The 16,353-nt window shown below is 43.6% G+C and overlaps 1 protein-coding gene across 1 annotated transcript in view; it reads right to left on the bottom strand.

Moving 5' to 3' along the window:
* Positions 1-14,679, bottom strand: part of GNB1L (G protein subunit beta 1 like) — a 46,515-nt gene extending 31,836 nt beyond the window's left edge. Inside the window, exon 1 of the mRNA XM_083873664.1 lies at positions 14,576-14,679. The gene's annotated coding sequence lies outside the window, so the exon portion shown is untranslated. The remainder of the gene's footprint in view (positions 1-14,575) is intronic.
* Positions 14,680-16,353: the final 1,674 nt, after the last annotated feature.

Genomic DNA, 16,353 nt, shown 5'->3' with positions numbered 1-16,353 from the left:
GTAATATATTGTTTTCTTCCTGCAATATGCATCATCTTGTCTCCTAAAAAGGTAAATAACTGTAATTAACTTCAGCAGATGTATTTTCTGCTTGTTGATCAGAGATGACATCTGCATAAACCAAACACTGAATGAAAGAGTACTTACTACTTTCCCTTGTGTCCATTTCAGCTGGATAGCAAGCATGGCATAAGAAGGAATCAAAAAATTTATATTAATATAATTAATAGCAAGGAACCAACCTTAGACTAATCCATGAGCAGAAGCAGCAACAGGACAGTCATCAATACTGATTTCACATATTTTTCAGTACTACAATCAGATTCTCCATCTGTAACTCATACTTTAAAAGTATGATAATTTACGGAAAGGAGATTAATTTAGCCATTTTGAGTCAAAGACTTATTTCATAGCTTCATCCCAAATCCTGTATATTGTTAGGATCCCTTTCCCCTTTGAAGACTTAGTGAATGATTGAAGCTTCTACTTTCTGAGAAACAGATAACACAAGACTAGTAATCTGACTCTAAGCCACTGGATAAAGGCAGTTTGTTTCCTCTTAGCCCATCTGTCAACACCTCTTCAGTAATTAGTCCTAATTATTACAAAGGGCTAGCCTCCCATTCGCATTATTAAATCAGAAATAGTATCATAGCCAGGTATCTTTCAACGCCTACCAGACTGGCGACCTTCGATTTCATTGAATCTTCTATCAGTATCCGCCTTTGGAAGAGCCTCGGCAGTAATTTTAGCATCAGCTTCAAAGATGCAGATCCCACAGTGGAATTCCAGGGATGCATTCATATACACACCCACATCATGTGACAGGAGAGCAAGCAACACAATTGACCTTTGCATTGTTCTCTAAACTCTTGTGATATAAAACACACATTTCTATTTTACACAATGGAACGGGTTTTTGCCTGTGTGCTTCGAAGTGCTCCTTTGAACTAAATGCTGATAGGAAGAATAGTGAAACCATGTATAAAGATGAAGGTCAAATCTTTGTTAGGAAAACAATACGCCTGAAACTTTTTTTCAGACCAAGATAAATTTGCAAGGAGTAAACATTAACTAAAAATATTCAGAAATGTTTTTAAGTGTGAAGATTTAAAAGGTTTGTTTATTTTTGCCGTATAGCTGAAGTACTTCTCCAAAAAAGTGGAAAACAAAAGGATGATGACATCCAAATTCTCACAGAACCGAAGCTCAATTAGCTGAGGCTTTAGTCAGACCGCTTTAAGCTCCTTATTTGCGTTAACATTTACTTCATTGAAACAAGAGAAAAGATATTCCTAAGAACCAAACACTCCATTTCTTTTGATTAAAAGCCAAACGTGTTTCCCAATCACACACCTGAGACCATGAGTGAGGATTTGTTTATGGTGGATTTCTCATCAACAGCAGAGCACCACCAGTTTCCACAGACACAATGAGCCGACCTGAGATGCACTCATACAGTTTATGCTCATGTAAGTATCCTTGCTAAAGGCTTGTGCCCAGAGTACAGGAGCTACACATAATATTCAAAAGTCTCCATATGAACAAAGCCCATACTGTCTGATTAAAGCAAAGAATGTTTTTGTAATATGCTTAATGTTACCAAGACAAAAAAAAAACAACATACAGATGACAATATATTTTACAAAAAACCCCCACCCAAACACATATTAAAGAACTTTTCCGTGCCTTATATTAAAGTGAAATAGTGATTCCCTACCCCGCCCCACCTTTCTTTGCAGGTCTCCTCCAAATGCTAGAGATGTAATAAAAGAGTGAGCTGCTATGGAAGAAGCGGTAGCCTGAAGCCTATGGGGGAGCTGGGCAGGCACAGGAGGCTGCTTGGGGAGGATTCTCCAAACTGCAGGGATGCCATCCCAGCTCTGAGTGCTTGGCATGGGGACCACAACCCAAATTCTGGGTCCCTGATCTGTGGATGTGGCTGGCCCTAAGTCCCTGTTGATTCATTGGCTCAACTTGGCCTACTTGGAACTAGCACAAAGCCATCTCAGTAGCACACAGTGCTGGAGCACGAAGAAACCACTCTGATCCAGCTCCTCACATACTTGTCCTGCATACCTTCCTGCCAGAGCACTCATGGCACCACACAGCTTCACTGCACCTGGATAGCTTTTCCCTTCAGAGATAACCAAAACTCACTGCCAAGAAAAATAAACACACAAACTTAAAATTCATTTTCCAACCTGTACATTTTCCAAATAAATGCCATGTTAGTGACGTGCACAGTAACAGGCATTTGACTATCAATGGATCAGACTTTAAAACATGTCAATATTTCAGGTATCAACAATATTTCAGATATCAACAATTAACACACTAATAAAGATTTTTTTTTTTCTTGATTATCCTTATGAGAATTCAATGCACTAACAATAAAACCCTTTCAAAGCAGAACATGGTGTGGTCCTGTATGGCAGAAAAAAATGTCCTGCAATGTTGGATGACTGGTCCCATCTGGCCTAGTACCCGACTTCCACCAGTGCCATGCTATGTAGAGATACTGTTTAGGAAAAAGACAGAAGCCTGGCTGCTTTTGAGGTCCCTTCCTCCTGTCCCCCAAAGCCCCGTGCACAATGCTGTTACAGGGCACACAACTTCACTCTCTATTTGCAGTTCTGTTTCTGTCTATGAAATTGTCTGATCTCTTTTGAACCTGCTGATATCTTTGCCTTTGCTACCTACCATGGCAAAAAATTCACTGCCTGGAGTTCCAGAAAATGAAGGACTGTTTTCTTTTCTTTGCTTTAAATCTGATCTCCTACTACCTTCACTGAGTGCCCTCTAGTTCTTACACTGCAGGATTTGGAGGGCAACAGTTTCACACCTGGCTTTTTCATCACCTTCATGATTTTGTAAATCTCAATGATAAATTTATCTCAGTCTTTCTCTAAATGAAGAGTACCACGCTTTTCAGTCTCTCCTCATTTGACAGTTGTTCCGTTTAACCAAATTGTTTCAGTTGCCATTTTCTGCACTGTCTGTAACTCCACTAAATCCATCTGGAAAAGCAGAGAACTGAACACAGTACTTGTGATATGAGTCCAGTGAGCTTTTCTTAGTAGCCGAGTGACATCCTTGATGAGATAAATCTTCACTAACATCAAAATTCCCATGTCGCTTTCAAGAGAGAAGTTATTTCTTTCTACAAGAGAGGTAATTCCAGCTAATACACCTGGCACAGGAAGTCATCTTTGTTCTCAATAGTTTGGGATTTCTCCTGCAGAGCAAGCCAACAGAGAAAAGACTAAGTGCAAGTGTACTGTCCAAGGATCTACATCCGGAAGAAATATCATAATATTTGAATAGCACTTCCTGAAACACCTAGACTTCCTGGAATTAACAGTTAAAATCCCAGAGGAATTGATAATGTTCTTTACAATCCAAGCCTAGCAGACTGCTGCCCAACACCACTGTGCACCTTTCAGGGAAGAATTTTAAAGGTCTTATCTGCTCTACATCAATGCTTGCGAACTCTGGTCCGTTTTTATACCTATATGCCCTGTAGCTTCCCTTGCTGATGTGGGCCAAAATCCCTCTTATATATCATGCTAGGAGCTGCTTCTCTCCATTCCCAGCTACATGCATTTAAAAGCATATTTTAGAGTATAACAAATCCTTCCCTATCTTAGGCTTACCTTGTATTATGCAGAAATCTTGGAGTGGCAATGGGTTGCCTTGATTTTCATTTAATATCATTAACTTCCATGGAAGTAAAAGTGTTTGGGTCAAAGAGAGGCAGCAACTATAAAAGCATAAGTGCACAATGTAATCTCAAAAGAAAACAGAAATCGGAGTCCAACAGTAGGAACAAAAGGAAATATCTCTCTGCTCCAGCTGCATGAGCCACCCAAGCACTGAGGAGAACACTGCTGACATCTCCCTGAGCCTGTGCACGACAGCCCTGCAACGTAACCACAGCCTTGCCTTGGCCTCACTTCGGCCACCACAAGCCCAAGTCAAACTGGCAATGAGATGGATGGATCCCAGGGCCTTCACCTGGCAGTTTTGCCCAAGTGCAGGGAGAAAGACGAGGCCTCGTGTCCCAGTGTGGTCCTCACAAGAAGAATGAGGTCTGGGCTTCATGACATGGTTAACAAACAACTTCTGCAAAACACACACTCATTTTTAGATACTGCAAATTAAAATGTTTTGTAGGAATGCACTTCTGCAGTTTCCTCAGCTCCCTTTAAGGCTCAAAATATTTACAAACATCAATGCTTACACAAATGTAGCACTTTTCCCACTAAACTAACACTGCTTTTAAAGAGATTACTTGCACAGAGACGATGTTCAAACACATTGTCCACAGCCACGGCACATTAACTTACCAACTGACTTCAGCTCTCTCAAAAGAGAAAAGTCTTCATTATAATGTGTTTTGTATAAAACCAGACTACAGTTTAACCTGCAAGGTCTCTGGTATGTTCCTTTCCCAAATCTGCAAGTACTAGTTTCACAGAAGAAGTCTGTGCCAAAGTATATTATACCTACTATGGCAATAAATTCTTCATGGATGAGGTTTTACACATAAATTACCTTCATTTGCAGTCTCTGAATGCTCTTCTAAATTTTATGGGATAATATGAATTATGAGCACCCATGTATTTCTTGTAGCTATATTGTGAGACAGATTTTTTCTACTACTTGCAAAAGATTATGCAAGTGAGTTATACTCTACACCTCTCTCCCTCCACCCTCATTGAACAAATGTAGTAACACAAACCAGTCAGTTGCTTATGAGAAGTGTTTGGTCAGCTATAAAGATATGTATGTATTAATTAGTCTAACTGGATTAAATGTAAATCACATGGTTAAACAAAAACATTAAATATATCAGAAAGGTTTTTTCTAAACCTTATAATCTTAGATTTCTTAACCTTGGTTAATTCTTGCTTATTTCTTGGTTTAGTTATTGGGTACATATATGGTTTGGCAAAATAACTGTTTTTAAATAAATTGTACATTTAAATAGCACAATTCATATTTATTTGAAGTTATCATTGTAATCTTTACAAAATTTGGCTGGGTTTCAGTGGCTGGGCTTTAGGTATTTTGCTGGTTCTGCTGGATTTCTAAAACCCTAGAGAACTGGGAATGGAATGAGTTCTATTCACTGTTATTATTAGTCTCTACTAAACACTGTTGGTGACCCACTGGTGGAACCTAAATCCAAGCCATTCTTCATATATCTGTTGAGGACTGGGTGCTTTGAACTCAGTTCATACACACCATCTGCCTCAAAAGCAAGGTTCCAGGATTCCACAGGAGCTCTAATTCCATGAATCACTAGGAACATGAACTGGCAAACAGTACCTGGACCCCAACTCTACAAATTGCTCTAAACCCACTACTGAAACAGCTTAGTAGTTTCAAAGGCTTCACAGGTCCAGGATCAGCCATTTTTCCAAAATGACACATCACTGGTCGGCTGTCCTGAATAGCACCTACTCACAGCCACTGAACCTGAGAGGCCAGAGACAGCAGGAATGGTACATGTGCTGTGGGAACACTTGCCCTGCTCCCATGACAGTGGGAGAAGGATCAGGCAAGAAGGCTCATAACAAGATCAGACAAAAGAGAAAACACTGATTCATGTTAAAGTAATTACCAGAAAATAAGACTTCTGCAAAATATTTGCAATCAGCTCTGGGGAGCCTTCAGGCTCAGTCTTGCACTGGGCTGCCTGTAGCAGCACCACCCCAGGAGGCGCTCCAGGAAGAGCGGGTGACTCAGTCGCAGTTCCTCCCTGGCTCCTTCCTCCCGCATGGCACAACAAATAACTGCACCCTGTCCCACTGCAGCGCTCTCACGTTCCTGCCAGCCCGACAGCACAGAAAGCCACAGCCCTGCTCCCCCTCTGCCTGCCCTGCTTCTGGGACAGGGAGAGCACGCAGACCCCGCTGTCTCTGCTCTCCCGTCTCCCCACACCCAGAGCTGCTGTCTAAAGCGGCCATATGGGACACATTGACTTCTCACTACTGCCCCGGGGTGCTACTAGGAACAGGAATAATCTAGCATGGAGATAGCATCAGCATGAAAGAGAAGAGAATCTTAGGAAGAACACATGTCGTCACTAGATAATGATAACCACATTTAATGGGCACAAGCATGAAGGCACGAATTTCAGAGATCTTCCCTTGTTTTAAAAAATAAGGGCTTATTATAAAAATGCCCAATTACACCATCAGGCACTATACAATATTTATGATTAAAAATTCACTATAATTAAATGCTATGTGCTGATTTCAATTATTTAGCAATGGAGCAATAAAATAAGCAAACACCTTTAAAATGTTATTTTCATAGAGAAATCTCAGAATGCAAAAGTCGATTAAAAATCACCTGTCAGGACCTTAGACATCCTATGGTAAGATTTAAGCTGCAAGGATTCTCAGATCCATGTTTTTGCTGCAAGCTTACAGTGAAGCTAATATATGGGAAAAGAGTGAATTCCTGCCCTGACTGGGTTAGTTATGATGCCACCTTAGAACGAGACACTTGGGAAAAACAAGGCATATATAGAGGCTAAAAATAGTGAAGATCTGAAGCAGTGATGCAGTTCAATCCACAAGGGACCATGTCTGCACATGCCCCTCCGCTGAAAGACTAGCCTATATTCATTAGTGCTGGAAGACCTCGGAAGATTATATTAAAAAATATTTAAAATAAAAAAAAAAAATAAAATAGTTCCAAAACATAATCTTTCTTGAGAAATAGCATCCAAATCACTAGAAATAAAGAGCATTCCCAGATATTCCCAATAATCTATCTGTCACAGACAAGAGAAAAAAGGCTTCCACATTAAATACTACTAATTCTATTCTGGGGCTAAGTAACACTCCTGGACAAATGGTGATAAAAACAACCAGCAAGCAGGAGTGAAGCTGTGGCAAACCAGGTGCTGTACTGTCCTCAAGCAGGATGCAGTGCCCACTGTCCTGACCAGGGACAGGACTCTGTCAGCCAATGATATGAGAGTGGCCATGCCACCTTCCTTTCTTTTTGATGTAACTGATGTTCCATCAAGGAAAGAGCTGCAGCACAGCTCCAAATCTGCAAGGCTCAAGTGCTGTCAGTGTGCCAGACTTGCCATTACAGGGCAAAATAATGGATGGATGTGGAGTTTCCAGACTGCCTTCACTCCAGCTGCTACCTTGCAGAAGCTGGGATAGATGATACTCAAAAATTCTTCAAATTTGGCATTACATTAAGAATTCTTCTTTAAAAAAAAAAAGAACGCAGCCCACTTCCATTAATGTTTCTGACAAACTTTTGCTATTCTTGATAGATTTTCAGCTAAACAAAAATTGAGCTAGAGACGTTCAGTTCAAACTAAATGTCCTATAAACTAGATATGGCTGATTATTCCTTGCTTCCTTACATCTTTTTCATTCACCAAGAACAAAACAAAAGTTGTTGATGAACACATTTTAAGGCAAGAATAATGACCATTCCCAACCCCACAGTTTCATTTTTATTGCAAATAAAACAACACTGAAGGTCTCCCATTAGCTTCAGAGGCTGGGAGGGGATGGGAAGAATGATGTGTTACACTACAGTGGAGGAAGTACATACGCCAACTGGAAAAACGGACTATAAAAAGCTTTTCTTACACAAACATGAGGAAGCAACCAACACCCTCAATTGTTGAAGTGAAAGGAGGGAGGCCTAAGCACAGTACTAGAAAAAAAATTAAATTAAAAAAGTCCTGCAGTGTGTCACATACGCCCAATTACTCTCAGATTTGAGACCCTGGTTCCATAAGGTCCAACTGTTACCAAGAGCAAAAGAGCACAAATGCTGGGGAACTGTAGCAGGCTGGAGACCCTCCTGCTCACACTAGCACTTGTTTTTTTAGCACAGCACTGTGGACTGTCTCCCTCTCTGCAACCTACTCCAAACTGGGTGAGGAGCCCTCTGCACCTGAACAAGGGAACAGAGTGCAAAACCAGGCAATGGTGCTGCACTGCAGCAAACGTGGTGCCACCTGGGCAGCCACTTCTGCTCCAAGGGCCTTTCCTAACCAGCGGCATCTCCAGCTGCACGTCAGGAACACACCCCCTCCAGCCAACACAGGAACATGGTTCACCAGCTCAGAACCAGTGTGGCACACAGGGGCAAGAGTTCAAAGTACAGCTTCAGAAGATCAGGCTCATTGCAGAAGAGAATTATTACAACAAATAGTTAAATACTGGCAGGACAGAGATACAAACTCTGACAAGGCAGACTGAGGAAAAACGAGGTGGACAGTGAAGCTGGCCGCACTGATTTTACCTCCTTTGGAGAGACTGCTGCCTGGGCCTCTGCACTGGGCAACACTCAGTTGGAACAGCCATCCCTGATACTGCATGCATTTCTATGCCCCAAGGTCCCATACACCACAGCATTCTGATCCCTAGCAGCATAAAACCTCTAAGAGAGGTACAACCAAAACAGAGCTCCTATGATGATCGACTGCCACTTCAGCAGTCTTGTATTTCTCCATTAAGGTCATTTTCCTTGTCCATGAACACAGATTGACTCATGGCATTTAGCAAAGTCGTAACCCTCTAGTTACAGAGCTTGAACTTGTCAACAATTATTTAGTGAGTGTAATGGAGCTAGGTCTGAAAGCAGACACACAATCCAGTGATCCTACTAGTCCTTTCAAAAGCATTCCTTCCCCAGCAGCCACTGTGTGAATTACATTAAAAGTAGAGGTCTGGCTATGCAATGAACCTGTAGCTTCAAACTCATTTCACTTAGAAATTTCTTACATGGTTTTGAGTATCTACCACTTGTACATGACTACAAATCAAAACCAGAGACATCATCACACAATATTCAAGTGGAAGCAGATAGCCCACATTCTCTCCTGCCTCCAGAACAGGTCAAGTTGTTTTGGAATTTTTGAAAATAACAAGAAACACACTAAACACTTGGACAATACAGACCTACTAATGTGGGATAAAACTGCAGTCTTCTTCCCCTGCTGCTTACTTAGGGAAGGTGTTATCATTGCTTTGCCCAGAACACACAGACAGCAACACGGCTCAGCACTTCAAACACCAGGAGAGTCAACACAGGAGAAACCAGCCTGCCTTGTTCCTGGCATTAATGGTCAATGCAAAACAGGGCACTGGATTCTTGAACACGTTTTCTTTATTCTGCAGAAGGCACAGGAAAGAGTTCTGATAGGTCATTCTCCCTCCTGATTTCAAACTGAGAATCCAGAGCAGAGAAGTCTGCTCAGACATGGCTCTGAGGAATCTCATTCCGAGATGGCTCCTATTCTCCCACCTTTATGTCTGTTCTCCCTTTATCTCACCGTCTCATTGCATTTGTGGGTGGCTGCTCTTGGTTTTTTTCACATTGTGTCCATGGGTCTCTCCACAGCTTACATTCTGTACACTTCAAGTCCTTAATAAATCTTGTTTGCAGCTCTACTTTTCCCACCTCCTAACACTGACTAGGACAGTTCTGCTCTCCAATAGTCTCTGTGCTTTCTCACAGCAAAACTGGCACTGTGGACTGCCAGTTGACTCCTCACAATTTATTTCCACGTGCACAACATCATACAGTTCTACAACGTGAACTAAGAAAAAATAATCCTCAAATCTTACACAATTCTCCTGTTTCTAGAGGTCGAGAAGTTCCTTTCTTTATATTCAAACTCAAATGTTGATGATAGAAACTAGCATTTCAAGAAGAGGCAAGCAGAAATTTCTCATCAGCTGAACAAGTTGTGCTGTGCTTCTGGGTACACATTACAGTATCTCTTTCGCATCACACCTCCTCTACTAAATATACAAAACACTGCCCAAGTGATAGTTTTGTCAGCCACCAGCTAATCAAATGAAAAATTATTAGGTTTAGAAAAATAATAAAAGCAGAAGCCAGCTGTGCATGTGTTGGATGAAAATCCCAGTGTCTCCCATGTTAGCTCATGTGTATTTCAATTTCTGGGAAGAAAATAATGGGAGTTTCTCCACCCTTTCTCATGTGAGCCATAAAACAGATTTATTACCTAGGATATATTCTGTGTTTTCTCCTGAGGAAAAAAGAAAGTGGTGGAACAAGTTCATTTTTTTTCCCTTCTAAAACAAGGATTTTCTTTATAATAAACACAGAGCTTAATTTTGGTATCATATGGCCCTTCTATTTAATGCTCTGGTCACACTTTTTGCCTTTCTAAATCTTGAATTGTTGCATTTTCATTTCAGTGGGGAATCTATAGCTGCTCCAGCTGTCTGAGTGTGAAAAGTCTGTCCTACGACTCCTATCTAGTGTTTTAAAGCAAAATCCTTCCCTCCCCTAAATCAAAGAAATTTAGCATCTACTGAAAAACTATGGAATAACTAAAACAAAAAGAAAAGCTAAACATTAGTCTATATTTCTTTTTCAAATAGTTCTTGCTCAGCTTTACCTTACAGTCAACTGTCACCCAGTGACTCTGGGAAACTCAGGCCGCAGACCCAGAGGTTTAGGACAGGGTTGCATCTCATCTGGGAAGGTTATCCTGTACAAACAACTGGTTTTTTTACTGTAATGGTCACCTTATGACCTTTAAAAACAAATCATGAGAAAGAAGATTTGCTGACTAAAATATTTTTTTTTTCCTCATAAAACTCTTAATTTGCTCACAGTATGATGTTACAGTTCTAAAGACCTGTGCTGGTAAATCCATTTACTGAAAAGGTGACTTCCTCTGGAACTTTCACTTTTGAGATGCAGTAGAGACTGATTCCTATTTCAAACACTTCTGAATCATTATATAGCCTGGATTCTCCAGTTTAATGGTCTGGAAAAGGCTAAAATATCCTTTTTTTAAATGACATCCAGTAACAAGGCTTTTTAAGGTAAATCTGTTGACTCTGATATTTGTAGCCTAAATGTGTCCTGCAGTCTCCCACTGTTAACCAGCACCTCTTGTTTAATGAGTCATTTTCCTCAACACAGCCAAGCTGACATCTCTCAAAGTTCCAGTTCTTTCAAATAATCCCATGATATATGAGCGTTTACACCAAGTCATAAATGCCAGTGAGACAATTTTTGAAATGATGAGCAATGCCATCATTAGCTGCATATAATTAAAATGTACCATAGGAAGTGCATTCATTACAGTTGTGAAATTATTTTATTGCTTATGAAAAGAAAAAAAATTGCAATTTTAATGATGTGATTGAGCCAGCACAGAGCTCAAAAGGAAGCTGGCTTGCTTGGGCAAAAAATTATGCAGAAAATTGGGCTTTTTTAAGATTAGTTTCATTCTCATTGTTTTGTGATCACTTACACTGCTCCACAGAGACCAGTAATTTGGAAACTAAAACTCCAGTAGCTGAAGAGTTTTCAACCTATTACTAATTTGAAATCCTATGTTTGTACAACCACGTATATTCTAGTGCAGTCAAATTGCATTCTTACAAAGACAGCATAGATGCATCCACACAGATATTCTGGGGAGGAAAACACTTACTGCCACTAGACTTACCTTTTCCCTTTATAAAGACATACAAACACAACAAACATGTAATATTGTCTTGAGATTCCAAGTTTGTACAAAGGAAAAGTACAACATTACAACTCAAAAAGGGTCTCCAAACAGCAAAGTTCAACCTTTTTCTAAATCAAGTTTGTCCTCACAAAGCCAGAAATAGCACTAGCATGCATCTATAATCCAGCTGCAACAAGACAATTTATTACAGAAGGGCAGTCAGAGTAGCTATTTTTCCCCAATGACAACAGTGCTTCGTAGAATATTATTTTGAAAAATCATAATCTTCAGGGTTAAATTTCCCATATGAGCTAATTAGCAATGACTGGTTTACAGTTACTACTGATCCAGTGAAATAGTACATTGTTATGGCTGAGCTTGCAGAGAAATAGTACTCAAATTAAAAATAAGACCTATGCAAACATGAAGCATAATACAGCCTGATGTACTTCATGGTAGAGAGCCAAAAAATGTGTCTCTTTAGAATGTAAGAACATACACGGGTCAGTAATTCAACAGTTCTTTGCAAAAAGAAACTCACAGTATTTTAAAATGCTCAGAAAGGGCATAAATGTACTTAGTCAACAGATCTGCTCCCTAAATACCTTACAATTCCAACATTGTAATCCCAGTGCTTAAAAATAAGTCTCTACATCAATTAACCAAAATCAGACAATCTATCTGATATTAGAAACCAGCATCTATTCCAGTGCATGCACCAACAGAATTTCCATCTGCAGAATCTTTATAACTGATAATCACACATCCAAGCCAGAATAAACAGAGTTAGACTTGCTGATCACAGGGTATTTTTAAAACAAGAAAAAACTAGTCAACCTAGTTAACTAGTAAATCAATAAAAACATTATTAGGAATCGTTAAAAAACAAGAAGTTCCTCCAGTAGCTTTTTAAAAAAATCTAGTCATTTAGTTAGAAATAAAAATTTAAAAAAATCTTTATACTTCCTGTAACTTAGGCAGACAGGACACATTTTTTATGACATTTCCCAGTCACAGAGCCCTCTCTGAAAGCTTCACAGAAACGCTGCTAAAATTGGGGTTTACTGAAAGGAGCTTCGAAAGGATGACAGGTCATAAAGAGACTGTGCTAAAAAGCGTGGCAAAATGCTTCTCAAAACAATTCCCAGAGGAAAAAGTTACACACATATTTCCATCTCGTGTGGTCCAGTTTTTTCCAGAGCACACACCTTGCTTGCTTTTTACCTTTTTCATTTCAAAATGAAGCTGCTGAATCTGGGACCGGGATTGTTTCCTACTCTAAACTGGCACTTAAAGGAGTTGTACCAAGGCCTTTTCCTTGTTTCACACAACCAGCACTGCGGAGGAGAAAACCAAAAGAAGGGCGATGTCGGAGCTCAGTGACAGCTGTCCCCGGGCGCCGCTCGGAACGGGCCGCGCTGCCCGCGCCGGGGACCGCGCTGCCGCCAGAGGGCGACACCGAGCGAGCCAGAGCCGAGCCCAGAGCTCTGAGCAGTTAATAAATATAACGTTGTATTTTATATTACCGTACTGTACTTAACAATAGGTTGTCTTTTGTAAATGCTCCCAACTGAAAGGCATTAAAGCACTTTTAGGTGTTCCTGAGGACTGCCACTACTCTTTTGCAAATGGTGGGGAGAGACCCACCTGAGGCCGTGCCTGCCTCGGACAGAACCGTGTTCAGTACTCAGCCAATGCTGCTCCTGCCTGCCTTTCCTCCGTTTGCTCAAGCAGTGTCTATGTCGCTTAAATACCTAAAGAATACCTATTTGTGTTGGTCATAAAAGTACTGGGGTTATTATGGAGAGTTGTAAAATTCAGTGCATTAGAACTGTGGGCTCCATTACCACTAGGTTTGGTGCTGATATTGATGTCTGATGGGGTGTATCCTGAACTCAAGGCACACACACACTGTATCACTGCTGCCAGAGGAGCTCCTGTACAGACTGTCCAGGCAAACTGTTGCAGAGTATCAAGAAGATGCAGACCCTAATCAAAACATCACCTTTTTTGAGCAGATGCCTCACATTAGCCACAGATGCAACATCTGCCTTACTGTGCCAGCTTGAGTTTCTTCCCACCCTGACTGGAGTGGGGCTCTGCAGGGCCATGAGTGGCTGTGCAATGCCTTGCGGGACTCTGAGGGTCCGTGCTGAGCTCTGAGGGGCCGTGAGGGCCTTTGGAGCCATAGGGGGCTTTGGGGTCAGGGGGGGATCTGGAGCTGTGAGTGGCTCCGAGGGGCTGTGAGGGTCTGTGATGGGCCATGAGTGGCTCTGAGGAGCTGTCCTGGGCTGTGCAGGGCCCTGAGGGTCTGTGAGGAGCTTTGAGGCCATGAGAGGATCTGGAGCCGTGAGTGGCTCTGAGGGTCTGTAAGGGTCTGTGATGGGCCACGAGTGGCTCTGAGGGGCCCTGCAGGGCTCTCTGGGGCTGTATGGCGCTCTGAGGGGCTTTGGGGCCATGAGTGGCTCTGAGGGGCCCTGCGGGGCTCTCCGGGCTTGTACGGGGCTCTGAGGGTCTGTGAGGGGCTTTGGGGCTGAGGCAATCTGGAGCCGTGAATGGCTCTGAGGGGCTGTCCGGGGCCCTGAGGGGCTGTGGGGAACTGTCCGGGGCTCTGAGGGGCTGTGAGGGGCTGTCCGGGGCCCTGAGGGGCTGTGGGGAACTGTCCGGGGCTCTGAGGGTCTGTGAGGGACTGTCCGGGGCTCTGAGGGGCTGTGGGGAACTGTCCGGGGCTCTGAGGGGCTGTGAGTGCCTGTCCGGGGCCCTGAGGGGCTGTGGGGAACTGTCCGGGGCTGTCCGGGGCCCTGAGGGGCTGTGGGGAACTGTCCGGGGCCCTGAGGGGCTGTGAGTGCCTGTCCGGGGCCCTGAGTGGCTCTGAGGGGCCGCGCCCCGCACGCGGCGGCCGAGCCGCCACCGCGCCGTTGCCGTGGCGACGCCTCGCGCGTGCGCACAGCGCCGCCGCCTCCTCCGGCCCGTGAGGCGGCGCCGCGCCGGTGACGGCGGAGCCCTCCCAGCTCGATCCGGCCCCGCCGCCACCCCCGCGGCCGAGCGCGGGGTACCCCCATCCTCCCTCCCCCCGCTCACCGAGCACCCTTCCGCCCGGCGGGGCGGGTGCGTGATAGCGATTATTCGGCGATCCCCGCGGGAACAGGACGGACAACGAGGAACGCCGAGCTTCGCGCGTGACGTCACGGGGCCGGCGGGAGGCGCGCAGGCGCTGTCGGTGCCGGCGGCTGCTGGGCCCCGGCGGGCCGGGACCGGGCGCGGGCGGCTCGGGGGGTTCCGCCTGGTGTCCCTCACGGCAGCCCCGGCACCGGCACCGGCACGGGCAGGCAGCGCAGCCCCCGCGGAGCAGCCCCGCTCCGAGAGCCCTGCGAGGGGCTGGGCGCCTGTCCGCTTCCTCACGGCCTGTAACCGGGAGGAGCCGGCCTTCACCGGGAGCCGGAGCGTGTCACTGCTCCGTACAGCCGGACACGAGCTGTGAACCAGCCGGGAGGGGCTGGGCCGGGGCGCTGGTGCCGGGTTGTCGCTGCCAGCAGTCGGTGTGGCTCGGGCCATTCCCCACAGCTGGTTTGGGAAGGCCGGTCAGTGGGGCCCGCACTGGGCTGTGGTTTGGGCTCTCTGCTTGCACAGCATCCATGTATCAGCTGCTCTTCTTGGGGTTGTCGCATTCCTGAAGTCATTTGTCTCCTCCATTAGGCACTGTGAACTTGGATTTTTTGTGGGATAAAGCCCCAATTCTTTCAGTCCAACACAACCGTACAAATTTTCCCAGGTCCCGTGGGAGAGCTTCCTCAGAGAAAAAAGTTGCCTCCTGAAATAGTTCCCCATGGAAGTTACTGGTTACGTGTCACAACTGAACTGAATCAGGCAATAGGTAAATGACCCTGGGTATATTGTTGGAACAAAAGTGCTGTGGGATTGAAATTGTCCCCTGGTGCTGTACCCTTGCACCCTCAGCAGGATGTTGGGAAGCGCAGTGCAGGCGTGTACAATGACAGCACTGCAGAGATGTGCTCTTCTCCCGTCCACAGGCCCCCCTTACTCTCCAGCCACACCAAGCCTTGCTCACAGAAAGCAAATAAACCATCATTTGCTTGTGTCACCTGTCTAGGAGTTAAAAGCTGTGTAATTTGTGTAGTTTTTCAGGAAGCTGTCCTGCTCTAATTCCAGCCAGGAAGTTTGGTACCTCATAAAACATCCTTTTCAGTTTTCCTGCCATTTTTGCCTATAGAGCCAGTGTCTTTCAAAGCTAAATTAAATCTAGTGCTGTTAAATAAGTCCTGTTCTGTTCCACTTCTATTGATGCAAACAAAGGCATGGAGATTTTTTGTGAGTTTGGGAAGGTAAATCTAGAGCTTGCTTTTCTACTCATATCAAATTTCTCATCAGTAGGAACACTGATTCCTAAATCCTTGCTCTAAAGGGCTTTAACTGGCATTTGGTGGTTATGAGAGCACAGTGCACTGAGGAGGTTATGCCTCTCATTAGGAGAAATGTCCTGAGCACAGATACATACATTCTGTATTGTATAATGCACTAGTACAGCCCCATATTTCCCTGTATGTTTTGCTGAAATGATTTGAATTAAGAGATTTAGAGCAGCAGATCATTGCTATAAATTGCTATGTAAAATGGAACCACATGTGCAGTATACTTCAGGTCTTTAATTTGTTAGGGGCTAAATGTTTATTAGAATATGGCACAGTTAATATGAAATACCCCTTTCACAATGCAAGGATAATGAGTTGTATGGCAAGATAAGGTGGTTACCAGAATTCAGGAATGACAGAATCCAATTAATTTAACATGAATTAATGCAAGATCAAATTTATTACAGTTGGATGCAGTTTGTAATTGAA

This window comes from Zosterops lateralis, assembly GCF_965231275.1.
Source record: "Zosterops lateralis genome assembly, chromosome: 17".
NCBI classification, from domain to species: Eukaryota; Metazoa; Chordata; class Aves; order Passeriformes; family Zosteropidae; genus Zosterops; species Zosterops lateralis.
Note: the sequence above shows the minus strand (reverse complement) of the source record. Positions and strands in the feature narration are given on the sequence as shown.